Raw genomic sequence first — 17,416 nt, 5'->3', positions numbered from 1 at the left:
ACTTTTCAAAGCGCTGGCGTTTTTATAAGCGATCAGAAGCATTCTTGAGGCTTGATTCACTAAACCGTGATAAGACAAATATCGCAAGTTATCAAAGTTATCACACGTTATCAAAGTTAACACGCCTTATCAGAGTAGCATAGCGATCGCTATGAACTTTTGCCTGCTAATTGGCAATGGCACTTGTCCTGCCCTGAGCCCCTGCGGGTTTATAGCGCTCGCTATGCTACTCTCATAAGGCGTGTTAACTTTAATATCGTGTGATGACTTTTGATAACGTGTGATGACTTTGATAATGTGTGATAACTTTTGATAACGTGTGATAACTTTGATAACGGGCTTGATTCATTAAAGCGTGATAACACAGTTATCACGTGTTAAAGCTTTTCATGTGCAAACGCGCATGCAAACCATTGCGCGTGAAAAGTTTAGCGATCATGTACAGCGTTGCACTTCGCGCGATAAGCATGCTTTTCACGTGATAATTACGGTTAAGCAGATACAGTTTGGTACTAAAAGCAGCAATGGTGCTGTGAAACGTGGGAGTTAATTCAATTATGGCCTAATTCATTGTGCGCGATATTCTTTTTACGCACAGTGTGTAATTTAGTTTCCTGCTGTTTTCAATTGGACTATTTAGTATGTGTATAAAAGGGTTTTTTGAAGGGGGGGTGGGTTGTTCTATGTTGATCGTGCGTAAAGTTGCAAGCGGATCGCGTAATGTGCTGTGTGCAGTTATAACGCGTAATCTGCATTCCGTTTGCGTGATTTGCAGTGATATCACGTGATACTGATGTTTATCACGTGATATCCCGCCTTTGCGCGCAAAGTCATTAGTTATCGCGCACAATTATGTGCAAAAGTGCTTATTACAGCCGTGATAAGCGTTACCAGGCTTTAGTGAATCAAGCCTGGTAATCTGCATTCCGTTTGCGTGATTTGCAGTGATATCACGTGATACTGATGTTTATCACGTGATATCCCGCCTTTGCGCGCAAAGTCATTAGTTATCGCGCACAATTATGTGCAAAAGCGCTTATTACAGCCGTGATAAGCGTTACCAGGCTTTAGTGAATCAAGCCCAATCACACAATGTGTGATAACTTTTTATAAAGTGTGATATCTTTAAAAAGGTGTGATATTTGTCTTATCACGGTTTAGTTTATCAAGCCCCAGTTGTGCACCAGCCCTCAGGCTGATTCACACTGCTAGAGCTTTTTACATGCTAGAGATTTTAGAAGCTCTTGCTAATGTTATCCTAATCCTGTGATTTTGTAAAAATACACCATAGCATTACATTAGCAGGAGCTTTTAAAATCACAAAGCGCTCAGAAAAGCTTTTGTAGTTTGAACAAGCCCTTACAAGGATTTCTTACACTTCTGACAAGATTTTGTCAGAACTGAAATATATCAGTTGCTGTCAGTTGTAACTGAAAGGACAACTGATGAGCAAGGTAATGTCCATGTTTCCCTATTGCTCAAGTTGGCGATATTACAGTTTAACAGTGTGCTAACCAGGATCTCTGTTATGGGGTAGTGGCCATTTTCAAAATGGAGGATGGAGAATTCCATTGCTCACAATGGACAAACAGGATGTAGGAGAGGAGAAATAGATTGATGAGTAGACTACACAGGAGGTAAGTATGGCCTGTGTATGTTTTATTTTTACTTTTAATTTTCAGTTCAGGTTTGCTTTAAAGGACACTGTAGTGAAAGGTATATGGAGGCTGACATATTTATTTCCTTTTAAGCAATACCAGTTGCAGGGCCGGCGCTACCATTAAGGCAAAGGAGGCAGCTGCCCTAGGGCCCCAGAGCTTGTAGGGGCCCCCAGTGGCTACAAGAGGAAAAAAAAATTTTCAAAATCGGCCTTATAGTTTTTGAGAAAATCGATTTTAAAGTTTCAAAGGAAAAAAAACACATTTAAAAACCTGCCGACTTTAATGGTTAATAGCAAATCCACCTTAAATGCTAGAAACCCTAAATTTGCAGGGTATGTTAAGGAGATCATTAGGAATAAGAGGAAAAAACTATTTTTCAAAAAGACCTTATAGTTTTTGAGGAAATCGATTTTAAATTTTCGAAGGAAAAAAAGTATACTTTTAAATGCGGTAAATGTCACTTTTAGTAGCAAACCTAACGGTAGTGTAATTTTACATGCATCAAACGAAAGCGCAATAAATTTCCTGACGGGGTTTCCAGGGGGTCCATACGCAGCCTCAGCGCTTTGGCCAGGGATCGCTATACAGCCGCAATATGGCTGTATGAAGATCCCTGGCATGTTTTCCTATTTTCCCAATTTTTTTTTTTTTATGTTTAGAGTGTGGGAATTAAAAAAAAAAATTGTGGGGTCCCCCCTCCTGAAACTTTTTAACCCCTTGTCCCCCATGCAGGCTGGAATAGCCAGAATGTGGAGCTCCAACCGATTGGGACTTCACACCCTGACTATACCAGCTGCAAAAAAGGTCTCTTAATGCCGATTTTTGTTCCGGGGTATATGTTGGGGGGGCCCCCCAGGTTTATTTTGCCCTGGGGCCCCATTGTTGCTTAAACCGGCCCTGACCAGTTGCCTGGCAGCCCTGCTGATCTATAGTGTCTGAATCACACCAGAAACAAGCATGCAGCTAATCTTGTCAGATCTGACAAAAATGTCAGAAACACATTATCTGCTCCATACTTGTTCAGGGTCTATGGCTAAAAGTATTAGAGGCAGAGAATCTGTAGGACAGACAGGCAACAGGTATTTCTTAAATGGAAATAAATATGGCAGCCTCCATATACCTCTCACTACAGTTGTCCTCTAACAATTATGTAATATTCCTTACATAATAATACTCATCCTATGATGAGGACATTTACCACCGTATTCAACTGTTTTAGCTGGAGGGATCTCCGATAAGGAAATAAAGTTCTTCCTGCTGTCTGCTAATATATTCTTAATTGATTGAGAAACATACTTGCACATGTCTTTTATTATTATTATTATTATTATTATTATTATTATTATTATTAGTTTTTTTTTTTTCTGGCTCATAAACTATTCTACATAACTTTGTTTCGCTGCGCAGTCATTCATTTCAGATTCAGATTACATGCTGTGGTTTGGAGAGCTGAGAAACACTGTGGTCATTTGTTGTGATATCTAACAGGAAATTATGAGATGGAACAATTAGCTGAGATCAGAATATCTGGCTCGTATACACCAGCCTGCGTTATCGCGTAATAAAAATCTGAATATGAAGGGGAGCTTAGAGGGTATACTGTGTCTCTACTTATTCACCAATGTGTCACTTTCAATTGGCTTCCATTAATATTACAACAACAATGTTTATTTTCCTATCTCCACTGCAGCATGATTGTTTTTATGCACAGAGTGATCGTGGAGCACATGAAAGGCGGTTTTGTTTAGCGTTTTTGGTTACATCATATGATTGGCATTTTGGCATTCAGTGGCATGCTCCAGACGTGAATGCCGTCTCTGTGCTGCAAGTTTGCAAATGTATTCCCTTCCATTGGCTAAAATAACAATGTCTGCTCACAGCGAACTGCGCACCACCGCTTCACAACCTCCTCTCGTACCTTCTCATTGTTGCTGCTCAAAGCAGGCAAATAAAGAAAATCAATGTTATTTTTGGATGTTGTACAAAAAAGTGCCGTTAAACGATTGGCAGAGGGTCAAGCCAGTGATGCTGATGTGGCAAGAGATCACATGTAAATGTAACATATGCCTAACTCACTGAAATTTAGATTGGTTTAAACAGCACTGATTCATGTAGTAAAGAAAAGGGGGGAAAGTGTGTGTATTATTAAAAAAGAAAAAAGAAAAAAGAGAAATCTTACTGCAGATTTTTCCAGTGCATGGAGGGTCCTGTCTGTATTACTGCCGTGTGGTAGAGATAAGATGACAAGGTTTAATTGCATGCAGATCTACAATTACGGTCGCCCACAGGGATCGGGACTCAACAGTGTCCATATGCTAGATGAAATGCAGCTGATAACAACCGCCTCTGTCGAGCATATAGCATGTTTATAGCGGCTTGGTTGCCCCCTGACAGCCAGTGATGATCGCAGGGGAGCCCAGAGCTGTTTTGGGGCTCCAACTACTAACCTCCCCTTCCTCCTACACAGGGGACTATACAGAACAGGTTTTTCTGTGGCTACACTTGTTATGGGTGAGAAGATCCTGATGGCCACACTTGTTGTTTGGCCCCTGTGAAATGGGCCTCAAGGCCAAATGGGCATCAAGGGGAGGCAAGAGAAGGGGTGTGAACACTGGGGGGTCACATATTCCCTGAGTGCTTCCAAAAATGGTCCTGGAAGCATCCGTACTGCGTAGGTGCGAGTGTGCACTCGCTCGTGCACATTACAGACCCTCTCATCTTTGGAAGTACTTGGGGATATGAATGCTTCCTAAGCTACATGAGGACTCCCGAAGGCATTCAGCAAGTTGGTCAAATGGCTTTACTGGGAGGACAGTGATGGAGCAAGAGCATGGAGAGAGGACCAGGAAGTCTCTATGGGATCCAGAGCTTTTCCATTGATGAGTATCTAAGGGCCTGTTTCCACTACATGCAGATTCTGGATGCAAAAAAACTGACTACAATGAATGCCATTGCCTATCTTTATTTAAGAAGGCTTTAGTTTTTACTCAAAGGAACCGACTGAGTTATGAACAGTTGAGTCCCTAGCCTGCTGCTATGCAGAGGGAGTAAGGGTCAACAGTGCGGCGCATGATGGAGTGAGAAGTGTTAAAAGGAGAACATTGGCCTTGGCTGAGATGATATGGCACTTCCGTTTCTCAAGCTGCATCGGGGATTGGTGACCGCTGTACATATGTTAGATTCTAATCTAGCCAGAGGCCTCAGCAAAGAATCATCTAGTGTATGTGCAATGCTTTAAAGAGAAGATCTAAGTTAAGTGTTAAAGAAATGTACTCATACATGTATAAAGTTTAACAACGTTATTGTTGTACCTTTGCTTGTCTGGAATGTCTTCTAATTTCCTGTAGACTAGTATTCAATATGATTACCTCCCAACTTTTTGAGATAAGAAAAAAGGACACTTAAAGAACAACTATCAAAGAAACTGTAACCAGCAACGCTAGACAGCTTTTCGGAAGTCTCTGATCACAGCTTGTGTGAAAAAATGCTTTGTTTATAAACTGTTGTAACAACTTGTGTTGGCGACGGGGGTACCAGGGGCAGAGCTGTACTATGTAGATAGGTTTTACTTCTCTGTCACTATTCACAGAGGAATAATTAACTGTTTGTTTCTGCCCTGCTTACACACACACACTGCTTTCTCACAGATCATATGAGAACAGCTGAGGATTTTTTTAGATATAGAAAAGGATCTGAAGAGAAGGAAGCTTACTTTATTCCTGTTCTCAGATGCTCTCCCCCTCATTCAAAATGATCTCTTCCTGGCACTGTTTACTTTACACTGCCAGGCAGAGAAAGAGAGAGAGAGAGGGACCCAGAAACACACAGAGCTGCAGCTGATTATGAATTGTGTACACACTATTTGAAGCTATATTTCTGCTTTCTATCATTCTGAAGAGATTTCAGTCACTGCTAGTAAGGACTGTCTCTTATGCTGGATGTGCTGGACACAGTCCTCCATAGTAATTCCCACAGTGAAAGCTATTTGTCATATTTTCTTCACATAAAAATGGAAACATGAAAAAAGCCTTTGTATTGCTATTTGGTAGTAATTACTGGAAATATGCTGTATGTGGCATTTAGAATTTTAGTTAACTTTGATAGTTGTCCTTTTAGCTACACCCCTAATCACGCCCCTAGCACACCCTTAATGATGCACACCATAAAGATTTCATAAGAAAACTAGATTTTATAATTGTAAACCACACTGGTCCTTTCTATCCCATTTCATTTACCTCGTTATTATCATTTGAAAATTACAATTACGGTATATCAATTTAAAGGATGGGAATAAAGTTTAGAGTCCAGTAAACACACTTAGACATTTACAAGTCCTTAAAGAGGGACAAGTGAAGAATAAAGAGGGACAGGGGGATTGGGTACCCAAAGAGGGACTGTCCCTCAAAAAGAGGGACAGTTGGAAGGTATCTTACACTTCCTGTGTTGGGATAACAGGAATAACTATTGTGATTCTACTCCTTCAGATGTCATCTGTTAACCAGAACTATTATTATTATTATTATTATTATTATTATTATTATTATTAGGTATTTATGTAGCACTGACATTTTCTGCCTTGCTTTACACAGTCTTGTCACTAGCTGTCTCTCAGGTGACCCAGTGGAATTCAGTATTGAGAGTAAGTAGGGTGCTTTTGTGCCTATAAAACCTGCCAATTTAAAAGTGTTTTTAGCAGAAATTTTCAGATAGGTCTGTTTGCCTTTTGCTAATATCTCGATTAGTCTAGGTGTGCAAAGATTATTAAAAATGGTTTCTGCTTTGTGCAAATTATTAATCATGCAGGCACATGCAAATTTCTAGGCAGACTGTTAACTAGAGTACTGTTGCCATGGTTTCAGTGAAATGTAATTTGAGCTTCCTGTCAGGTTTGGAAATTAATAACAAGTTCTGCCCGAAAAAAAGACTTGTGCTGCACTGATCTATTTTTTATAGCAATTTTCAATTTACGACATTGGAGTTCCCCTTTTAGCTATGTACGTATACAGCCATCAGATGTTTATTTGCCAATCTAAGCAAATGCAGAAATGACAGGACCTCTTTATGGGCTTATCTGGCCATTCTTGGCAGACCCTGAGTTTCTTGCATGGTAACTTTATTTTCCCCAAAATATTCTGATGTCAGGGACCGCTATTGACTATTTTTCTCGTATGTCCTCTTTAGAACAGACCATCTATATTTGGCCAATACAAAAAGCGCTCAGTAATGAGTGTATTGATTCTTGTTTTATGGCAACATTATAAAGCCTGGTTGTCATCACTTTCTAGCAATATGTTATGGTAATAATTACACTGCACTTCTGCCTCACATTGGCCACTTCCTTCTTATGATTGCAGGCAATATTTTTCTGCAGCTATTTTTGCAGCATTTGTCTTAGAATGTCACCTGCGGAAAAATACTTAAAGAGAAACTGTACTGAGTAAAAATATTTAAAATAAACACATGAGGTAACTTCAAATGAACATTACATAGTTACCTTGCCATCAGTTCCTCTCAGAAGCTCACCATTTTCTTCTGACAATAATCCCTTTCAGTTCTGACAATATTTTGTCAGATCTGAAATATATCAGTTGCTGTCAGTAAAATATCAGTTGCTGTCAGTTATAGCTGAGTGGTAAACTGCTGTACCAGGTAATGTCCATGTTTCCCTATGGCTCAAGTGGGTGATGTTACAGTTTAACTGTGTGCTGACCAGGATGCTGTTATGGGTAATGGCCATTTTCAAAATGGAGGACGATAAATTCCCTTGATCACAGTGAACAAACAGGACGCGGGACAGGAGAAAGACACTGAGGAGTAGACTACATGGAAGGTAAGTATGACTTGTGTATGGTTATTTTGACTTTTAATGTTCAGTTCAGGTTTTCTTTAAAGAAAACCTGAACTGAAAATTAAAAGTCAAAATAAGCATACACACGTCATACTTACCTCCCTTGTAGATTACTCCTCAATCTCTTTCTCCTGTCCTGCGTCCTGTTTGTCCACTGTGATCAATGGAATTCTCCGTCCTCCATTTTGAAAATGGCCAATACACCATAACAGCTTTCTGGTCAGCACACCGTTAAACTGTAACATCGCCCACTTGAGCCATAGGGAGACATGGACACATCAGTTCTCCTCTCAGATGTAACTGACAGCAACTGATAGATAACTGACAGCAACTGATATATTTCAGTTCTGACAAAATGTTGTCAGAACTGGCAGGGATCATTGTCAGAAGAAAATGGTGAGTTTCTGAGAGGAACTGATGGCAATGTAACTATGTAATGTTCACTTGAAGTTACCTCATGTGTTTATTTTAAATAATTTTACTCAGTACAGGTTCTCTTTAAAGCACACCAGGGCTTATCCAGTAGCATGAAGTCAAAATGGCATTATATTTTGTCCATGTTCTTTTGTCAGCCAGTAATACCAAATGTCCATAGTCAATGAATAAAAAATGAACCTTCAGTATAGGTAGCTAGGTACAGATGCCTACCTTAGGTAGCTAAGTAAAGGTGCCTTCATTATAGGTAGCAAGGTATTGGTGCCTTCAGTATAGGTACCTAGGTATTGGTGCCTTCAGTATAGGTAGCTAGGTATAGGTGCTTTCAGTATACATAGCTAGGTATAGGTGCCTTCAGTATAGGTATTGGTGCCTTCAGTATAGGTAGCTAGGTATAGGTGCTTTCAGTATAAGTAGCTAGGTAGCAGGGCAGCACGGTGGCGTAGTGGTTAGCTCTCTCGCCTTGCAGCGCTGGGTCCCTGGTTCGAATCCCAGCCAGGGCAGTATCTGCAAAGAGTTTGTATGTTCTCTCCGTGACTGTGTGGGCACTCCAGTTTCCTCCCACATTCCAAAAACATACAGATAAGTTAATTGGCTCCCCCTAAAAAAAAAAAATGGCCCTAGACTTACACTACATAATATAGACATATGGCAATGGTAGGGATTAGATTGTGAGCTCCTTTGAGGGACAGTTAGTGACAAGACTATATATATATATATATATATATATATATATATATATATATATATATATATATATATATATATATACTGTATATATAAGGTATAGGTGCCTTCAGTATAGGTATTGGTGCCTTCAGTATAGGCATTGGTGCCTTCAGTATAGGTAGTTAGGTACAGGTGACTTCAGTACAGGTAGCTAGGTATAGGGGCCTTCAGTATAGGTTAGCTAGGTATAGGTGCCCCCCCATAGGTGATGGAGGGGGGAGCCACGGCCACACTGAGGTTCAGCCGCAGGGAGGGCAAACTGACTTCTCCCTCCCTTTCTGTCCCCGAGGCCGAACTCCATGCTCCCCCCTCCGCTGCAGAGTAAGCACAGGGAAGCTTTGTATTAAGCAACTCACCTCCTTTCCGCTCCAATCGCTGCTCACTTGCCACCAGTCTCCTCTGCATAGCCACGTATACACTCTCTACTTCCTGATTAGCAGGAAGTAGAGAGTGTATACGCGGCTATGCAGAGGAGACCAGCGGCAATTGGAGCTGGAAGGAGGTGAGTTGCTCAATACGAAGCTTCCCTGTGCTTACCCTGCAGCAGAGTGGGAAGCACGGAGGGCGCCCTGGGGAGAGGAAAGGAGGGAGAAGCCGGGCCGCCCATCCCGCGGCTGAACCTCAGTGTGGCCGTGGCTCCACCCTCTATCACAGCGCCCCCCCTCCTTCACAGCACTCAGGGTGGTTGCATGCCTGGCACGCCCCTAGTAACATGGCTGATTTTACTAAAGGCTAAAGCCTGGTTCTCACATCCAATGTTAACCTATTTCAGTTCCTGGACATAGAAACTACGTCCAGGAACCATGTACGCTCCCGCGGCCGATCGCGCGCCCCCGGGTCGTTAGCCAGGCAATCAGTGAATCGGGCTATGGTGCCCGATTACTGATTCCTCTCCCCCGCTGAAAAAACTACAGCTTCTCTCGGAAGCTGCGCTTTTTCTGGCTGTTGCCTCCCCCAGGCGTCTCTCTAAGCGTATGTTACGCTTAGAGTGACATCATGTAAACAAACTCATGGCCGCCATCTTGTGGCCAAAAAGTAAAACTACAACTAAAAGTAAAAAAAAATAAAACTCAAGACACATTTACATTGTAAAACTATTGTTTACATCCCACCCTTCCAAAAATACCCAAATAAAATGTTTAACCACTTTGAATCCCTTGCTACGCTTATCTACTCCCCACAAAACTTCATCTGAAGCTCAGGGGAGTAGATAGGCGTACTTGTGGTAAACAGTGTGCTGTATGCCCAATAAGCTATCTGATTATGTATATAGGGTATCATTTAAACCGTGACAAGTGAGAGAATAGATTTTGTGTTGTTTGACAACTGAGGGCTAAGTCATGTGATTTTTTTTTTTACCGGAAAACTGAATGAAAAGCAATAAAACTATTATTTTCATGTACTCTATACCCCTAAATAAATACTTGTAAAAAAACAAAACAAAAGTGACAGCATTGAAAAGAGAATACATAGTTACCCTAGGGACTTAGCTTTTAAAATATGTATGCCATGAGAGTGTATTACTGTTAATCATGAAGATAAGGGCTTTTAATTACTGATAGAGTACAATGAGAAAACTAAAAATACAAACCAGAAACTAATATATTATCGCCATACATTGTACTAGGAACATTATTTAAATGTTGAGATAACCAGGACAAATTAGCAAATACAATGTGTGGGTTTTACCTATGGTAACATTGTTTATTTGAAAACTATAGTGGATGGAAATGGAGAAATAGTGTATTTTTTCTTTTTTTTCTCATTTTTCCCTTTAAAATGCACAGATAATAACATAATTACTAAAAGCAAATATCACCCTCACAAAGCATAATTTGTGGCAAAAAAAACAAGATATAGATTATTTACATCTGATGAGTAGCAATAAAGTTATTGGTGAATGAATGGGAGGAGCGCTGATATGTGAAAATTGCTCTGGTTTTTAAGCAAAAAACCCTGTGGTGCTGAAGTGGTTAATATAAAAAAAAACAAAAAACATTACGATAAAAAAAAAACATATAAATATTTACCTAAGGTTCTAAACTTTTTAAATATCAATGTAAAGATGAAATATTTCTATATTTTTTTTTTCATTTTAAACTTGTAAATAGTGATAAATGCAAAACGGAAAAAATGCACCTTTATTTCCAAATATACATTGTGATAGGGACATAATTTTAACGGTGTAATAACCTGGGACATATGGGCAAATACAATACGTGAGTTTTAATTATGGAGGCATGTATTATTTTAAAACTATAATGGCTGAAAACTGAGAAATAACAATTTTTTTCCGTTTTTTTCTTATTCTTCTTGTTAAAATGCATTTACAGTAAAGTGGCTCTTAGCAAAATGTACCCCCAAAGAAAGCCTAATTGGTGGCGGGAAAAACAAGATATAGATCAGTTCATTGTGATAAGTAGTGATAAAGTTATAGGCTAATCAATGGGAGGTGAACATTGCTCAAGTGAAAACGACGGAACGCGAATGGGTTAAGTGGCCAATCGCTGACTAATTTTACCACCTCCACATAGCATGAGGGCCAACAAATTTTAAGTGCTATGAAGACATTGTGTAGGTAAGCTCTAATACTACATGGAAGTGGTAAAATTAGCCAGTCATTGGCCAATCAAAATTGGATGTGTGTATGCACTTTAAAGGAATTATCAGGCAAAAAAAAAGATGAGTTTCACTTACCTGGGGCTTCTACCAACTCCATGCAGCCATCCTGTGCCCTTGTAGTCACTTACTGCTGCTCCAGTCCCCCACCGCCAGCCAGTTTCATTCGGGGTCGGCGGGCCGCATTGCGTACATTTTTACGCACTCCCGCTAGACTAGTGCAGGAACATTAACGCATACATTTTTTCACATTAGCGGTGCAACGCTAATGAATTTTTGCGTTGCAGCGTTAACGCTAAAATTTATTAGCATTGCACTGTTAACGTGAAAAAATGTATGCGTTAATGTTCCTGTACTAGCGGGAATGCATAAAAATCTATGCAATGCGGCCCGCCGACCCAGAGGTCGGCAAAAACTAAAGTAGCTGGCGGTGGGGGACTGGAGCAGCAGTGAGTGACTACAAGGGCACAGGATGGCTGCATGGGGCTGGTAGAAGCCCCAGGTAAGTGAAACTCATTTTTTTTTGCCTGATGATTCCTTTAAAGAGAACCCGAAGTGGGTTCTGAGAATGCTAATAGCACACAGAGGCTGGGTCTGCATATCCTGCCCAGCCTCTGTTGCTAAGGATCTAGTGGACTGCACTGGAAGCATATAGCAACATGGAGATGGAATATGAGAATACAAGTGAAACCTACTCGTTTACTTTGGAAGATACTGCTCGAATTCTTACAGCAGCATCACAGAAAGGTTCCTTTCTACAAATACTAGATGTGAAAATTATCAAGAGGAATCTGGAGACCTGGAGTAAAACCTTAAAGGGACTCCGAGCAGTGCAGAAACTATGGAAAGATGCATATCATTTTAAAGCTCTCTTTCTCCTCTTTCCAATGATATATAAACCACCACCCTACGCCTTTTAGTTTTTGCTATTTTCGCTATTTTTTTATCAAAATCGCAGCGACCACGACTTCGAAAATAGAGAAAACTAAAAGGCGTAGGGCGACGATTTAGGTGTCGCCAGAAAGAGGAGAAAGAGAGCTTTAAAATGATATCCATCCTTCCATAGTTACATTGTATTACACAGGGCGACTTTTTCTGCTGAATGGAGCTGCTGACTGAGAAAAAGTCGCCCTGTGTAATACAATATAACTATGGAAAGATGGATATCATTTTAAAGCTCTTTCTCCTCTTTCTGGCGACACCCTACGCCTTTTAGTTTTCTCTATTTTCGAAGTCGTGGCCGCTGCAATTTTGATCGCGAAAATAGCGAAAACTAAAAGGCGTAGGGTGGTGGTTTATATATCATTGGAAAGAGGAGAAAGAGAGCTGCTCCTCTAGTGGAGTATCACCAGCAAAAAAAGATTCTATCAGAGCATAAATCGATATACAGAGGCGCCAGTAGGATAAAAGACACTAAAAGGTTTAAAATATTCATGTGGTGGTGGTGGTGGACCAGCCAACCTAAAACAGACACGATGCTGTCGATTGAAGTCAACGATAATTTATTCACATACTCCAAGACAAACTGCGACGCGTTTCACGGGCAAAAACTCCGCTTCTTCAGGCATTAAACAACAGGAGTATCACACAGCTACAGGTCCAGATAAGACTTGGCACCTCTGAGGTGCATCATTGGATGCTTTGCTTAATTTGATTAACCGTATCCAGCGGGAAATTGCTAAGATTGAGGAAAAGATTGAAGCATTGGATAAGCAGCTGAGAGGGCTGCTGGGACCATCAGCAGCCCAGGAGGCCTCTGATAACCTTAAAACCAAAATGGAGTCTTACCGCAAGAGTGTGGAGGATACCAAGAGATCGAAATACAATCAAGATCGCTCAGATTACACGAGTGGATACGTGTATATCTGGCAGAAAGAGGGTTTTAACCCAAGGGAGAGGACAAATTTTCCAAAAAGATGAACCGACAGGTGGCAATTCCTCATCATCTGATTTTTTTACCATCCTCCAGGGATACCTCCCCAGCGTCCACAAGAGACATAGAAGGAGAGGAAGTAGAAGATACCAGCAATAAAAGGAAAGGCAACACCGACAATGCTATAACCCAGGGACGGATCAAGACCAAGTTGCGCCTGGGGCAAGGTCAGGTTTTGGCACCTAAACTGCCATTCATTTTGCCGCCTTTTTAAGAATTCAACAAACTGCGCCTGGGGCAAGATACCCGCTTGCCCCCCCCCCCCCCCCCTAGATCGGTCCCTGACTATAACCAACAGGATGAACTTGCACCAGATAACCAAATCGAAGAACAACTAGTGGTGAAGTACACGCTGACAGATGATAAACATCGAGTATTGAACCACGGTTTGGGATTTTGCACCACATATGGACCTGATTTTTTTCAAATTGGACATTGATTTGTGTCGTTTTTTTTAGGAACATCAAACTTAAACATGCCTAGATGGCCGTCTTCCACAAAATTGCGGGAGCAAGAAAAACTCAATCTTAAACCATTAGGGTTGAGGAATAAAAGTGTATTTAACCACTTAACATCTCAGTCGTTTTCAGCTTATGCATCCGAGCAATGTTCACCTCCCATTCATTAGCCTATAACTTTATCACTACTTATCACAATGAACTGATCTATATCTTGTTTTTTCCGCCACCAATTAGGCTTTCTTTGGGGGGTACATTTTGCTAAGAGCCACTTTACTGTAAATGCATTTTAACAGGAAGAATAAGAAAAAAATGAAAAAATTCATTATTTGTCAGTTTTCGGCAATTATAGTTTTAAAATAATACATGCCTCCATAATTAAAACACACGTATTGTTATTGCCCATTTGTCACGGTTATTTCACCATTTAAATTATGTCCCTATCACAATGTATCGCGACAATATTTTATTTGGAAATAAAAGAGCATTTTTTCCGTTTTGCATACATCACTATTTACAAGCTTATAAAAAAAAATAGAGAGAAATATTTCATCTTTACATAGATATTTAAAAAGTTTAGACCCTTAGGTAAATATTTGTGTTTTTTTTTTTTTATAGTAATGTTTTGTTTTGTTTTTTTTATTAAACATTTTATGTGGGCATTTTTGGGAGGGTGGGATATAAAAGTGTTTTATTTGGGGAAATATTGGTGTATTGTAATGTTTTTGGGCATTTACTTGTAGTTTTACTTTTTGGCCACAAGATGGCAATCTCGATTTTTTTTTACATGACGTCACTCTAAGCGTACAATGTACGCTTAGAGGGACACCGCTTCAGAAAGAGCGAAGCTTCCGAGAGAAGCTGTCGCTTTTTCAGCGGGGGAGAGGAATCGATGATCGGGCTGCATAGTCCGATACATTGATTCCGTGGCTACCGACTCCGCGGCCGGGAGTGCGCGTGCACGCGCGCGATCGGCTGCGGGAGCGCGCCTGTCCTCCTTGACGTTTTTATACGTCAAGGAGGACAAAGTGGTTAATCCACCTAGCCATCCTTCCATTGATGCATTTATAACAAAAGTCAATAGTGAGCTTCAGGCACTTGAACTAGCGCATTGGAAGAGGAACTTCCATGTGACTCCAAATTTGAGCCGTGGAAAGAGAGAGAGGCACTTAAGACACTCCAAGAAAATAAATCTATCACAATTTGCCCAGCGGACAACGGGGGAGCTGTGGTTATATTGGACTATATTGGATTATTATCGGGATGAGATCAGGAAACAACTTGCACAGGAGGATGTGTATACTAGGGTAGAGGTGGACCCTCTGTTCATGATTCAGAGTAAGATCTGGAAACTGGTGGATGGTGCACTGGAGAAGTCTATTATTGACCAAAAATGTGCTAAATTTCTGATTAAGACTCATCCAAAAACTCCAGTACTATACACACTCCCTAAAATACTCAAGAGTCTAGTGGCCCCCTGGGAGACCAATAGTGTCTGGAGTAGACTCAGTCTTTGTGCCGTTAGCCCAATTTGTAGATAGATTATTACAACCGTTGGTCCAATCTATTGCTTCATACTTGCGTGAGACTAACATGTTCCTTGATAAATTAAAACTATTGCCGGCATTAACTGCAGTCATGTTGTTGGTGACCCTTGATGTTGAGTCTCTACACCTCCATCCCTTATGATGGGTTGTAGAGGCTGTCGATTGGTACTTGATGGTGTATTCGGATCTATCTGCCCCACAGAGGGGATTTATAATTGCATTGTTGAGGATAATCCTGCAGGATAACTACTTTTTGTTTGAGGGACAATTCTTTGTGCAGCGTAGGGGAACAGCAATGGGGTCGAACGTGGCTCCGTCCTACGCAAATTTGTTTATGGGCCAATATGAGGAGGTTTTCGTATATAGTAGTGCCGTTTTTGCCAGCAAGCAAAATGTTGGCTTAGATTTATTGATGACATTTTTTGCGTGTGAGCGGGGCCGCGTTCAACCCTTGATGACTTCCTGCATGAGTTGGGCAACAAGTGTCCACAGATACGTTTGACAGCACATGTGGCAGAGGACCAAGTTTCCTTCTTAGATACTCTGGTGTATAGGTCTGGTGATTGCTTACTTACAGACCTATACACCAAACCAACCGATAGAAATTCCATTTTGGAGTATGGGAGTTTTCTACCCCAGACATGTGAAGGACAATATCCCTAATTAGGTAGGGTGGAGCGCCTGGTTGCAGACCCTGAGAAACGTGAGACTAGGATCAGACAGATGTAGGAAAGTTTTGTGAAAAGAAGCTACCCAGAAAAGATAACTTCAATAAAACAGGGGAGGGGTAGTATGAGATCTAAAGGCCCTAGAATCCCATTTGTGACCACCTATAACCGCTGTATTGAACAGATAGGCTCGATAATAAATAAAAATTGGAGAATACTGCAGGATGATTTTCCTAGTATTGAGGAATTTCGTTACCCACCATTAATGTCCTTTCGGCGCCCCCCCCCCCCCCCTCCATTAGGGATAAGATAGTACAGACCTTTAATCAAAGTGAGAATTTTGGAAATAGAAGGGGTACTTACCCGTGTCTACACTGCCACATGTGCAGTTATATTACTAAAGGAAACTGCTTTACACACCCCTGCAATGGAAAAAGTTTTTTATTAATGGCTGCTTCAATTGCGAATCCACGTTTGTGGTTTATTTAATCAAATGTCCTTGTGGACTAGGGTACGTTGTAAAAACGACGCAGCAATTGAAGGATAGGATTTTGTCACATAAAACAGCTATTGGGGGGGGGGGGGGGGGGGTAATAGTAAACAAGCAGTTTCCTCGCATTTTAAGGAGTTTGGTCATACGGTTACTCAGTTAAGAGTGCAAGTTATTGACCATGCTCCTTTGACTTTAAGGAGATAGACACAAATTGTTGCTAACTAAAAAAGCTGCATGGATATGCAAACTGGGGACAATGGGTAGAGGAGGACTTAACAAAGAATATGGTCTGATGCCCTGTATATGAATAATGAGGAATTTTGATGTGACTTTCTGTCATATAATGTGATGTTCTGCATTAGATGAAGTGCTTATCTGACTAGGTATGAGAGTGGGTTGATATTAATATTGTATTTACTTATTTCAGAAATCGGCAGCTGGAGGAGATCAGTGGTCATCCGATATTAATGCCCATCTATTGTGCGTCTGGTGATCTGTGGGGAGGAGGTGGTGAGTCCCTTTATCAGCAGCGCTCCTTATATTTAGCTAGATGTCAGTTTAGAGCAGCGCTTTTGTTTATATACAGCGCGATTGGCCCGGCATGTTATACCGGCATCTCGCTGTTATGCGTTGCCATGGGGATGTATCACCTAGAGATAGGTGATTCCCATTCGCTGTTGGCAGTGATGTGACTTCGTCACGTGGCTAGCAGCGTCATGGTGACTCAGGAGGTGGAAGTGCGGCTGTCAGTGGGGATTTTCGGCCGCTCCAGCCGCAGAAATACACTTCAGACAGGTACTCTGTTTAATATGTGCATATTATTTGCCTACATAATGTGGTGTTTCCTTTGTGGTCTGCTTAGACATGTGGAGAAGGATTTACATATTCATGAGCTTCTGTGCACTATTATGGGATAGAAATATTTGCATTTTACAGACCTGAGTTCCCCATCAGGTCCACTGGATGACCACTGGCCTCTGATTGGCTGTAGAGATTTAAATTTGATTGGTTACTGACTGTGAAGT

The 17,416-nt window shown here is 40.9% G+C and overlaps 1 long non-coding RNA gene across 3 annotated transcripts in view; it reads left to right on the top strand.

The window, feature by feature from the left end:
• LOC137526850 (uncharacterized) overlaps nt 1-17,416 on the top strand; it is a 468,244-nt gene that overhangs the window by 324,469 nt on the left and 126,359 nt on the right. For all 3 annotated transcript variants that reach the window (XR_011023123.1, XR_011023120.1, XR_011023121.1), the window contains one exon: nt 16,819-16,901. This is a non-coding gene — a long non-coding RNA (uncharacterized lncRNA). The remainder of the gene's footprint in view (nt 1-16,818; nt 16,902-17,416) is intronic.

This window comes from Hyperolius riggenbachi, chromosome 1 (genome assembly GCF_040937935.1).
Source record: "Hyperolius riggenbachi isolate aHypRig1 chromosome 1, aHypRig1.pri, whole genome shotgun sequence".
In the NCBI taxonomy this organism is placed as follows: Eukaryota; Metazoa; Chordata; class Amphibia; order Anura; family Hyperoliidae; genus Hyperolius; species Hyperolius riggenbachi.
This window is presented reverse-complemented; position numbering and strand designations above follow the sequence as displayed.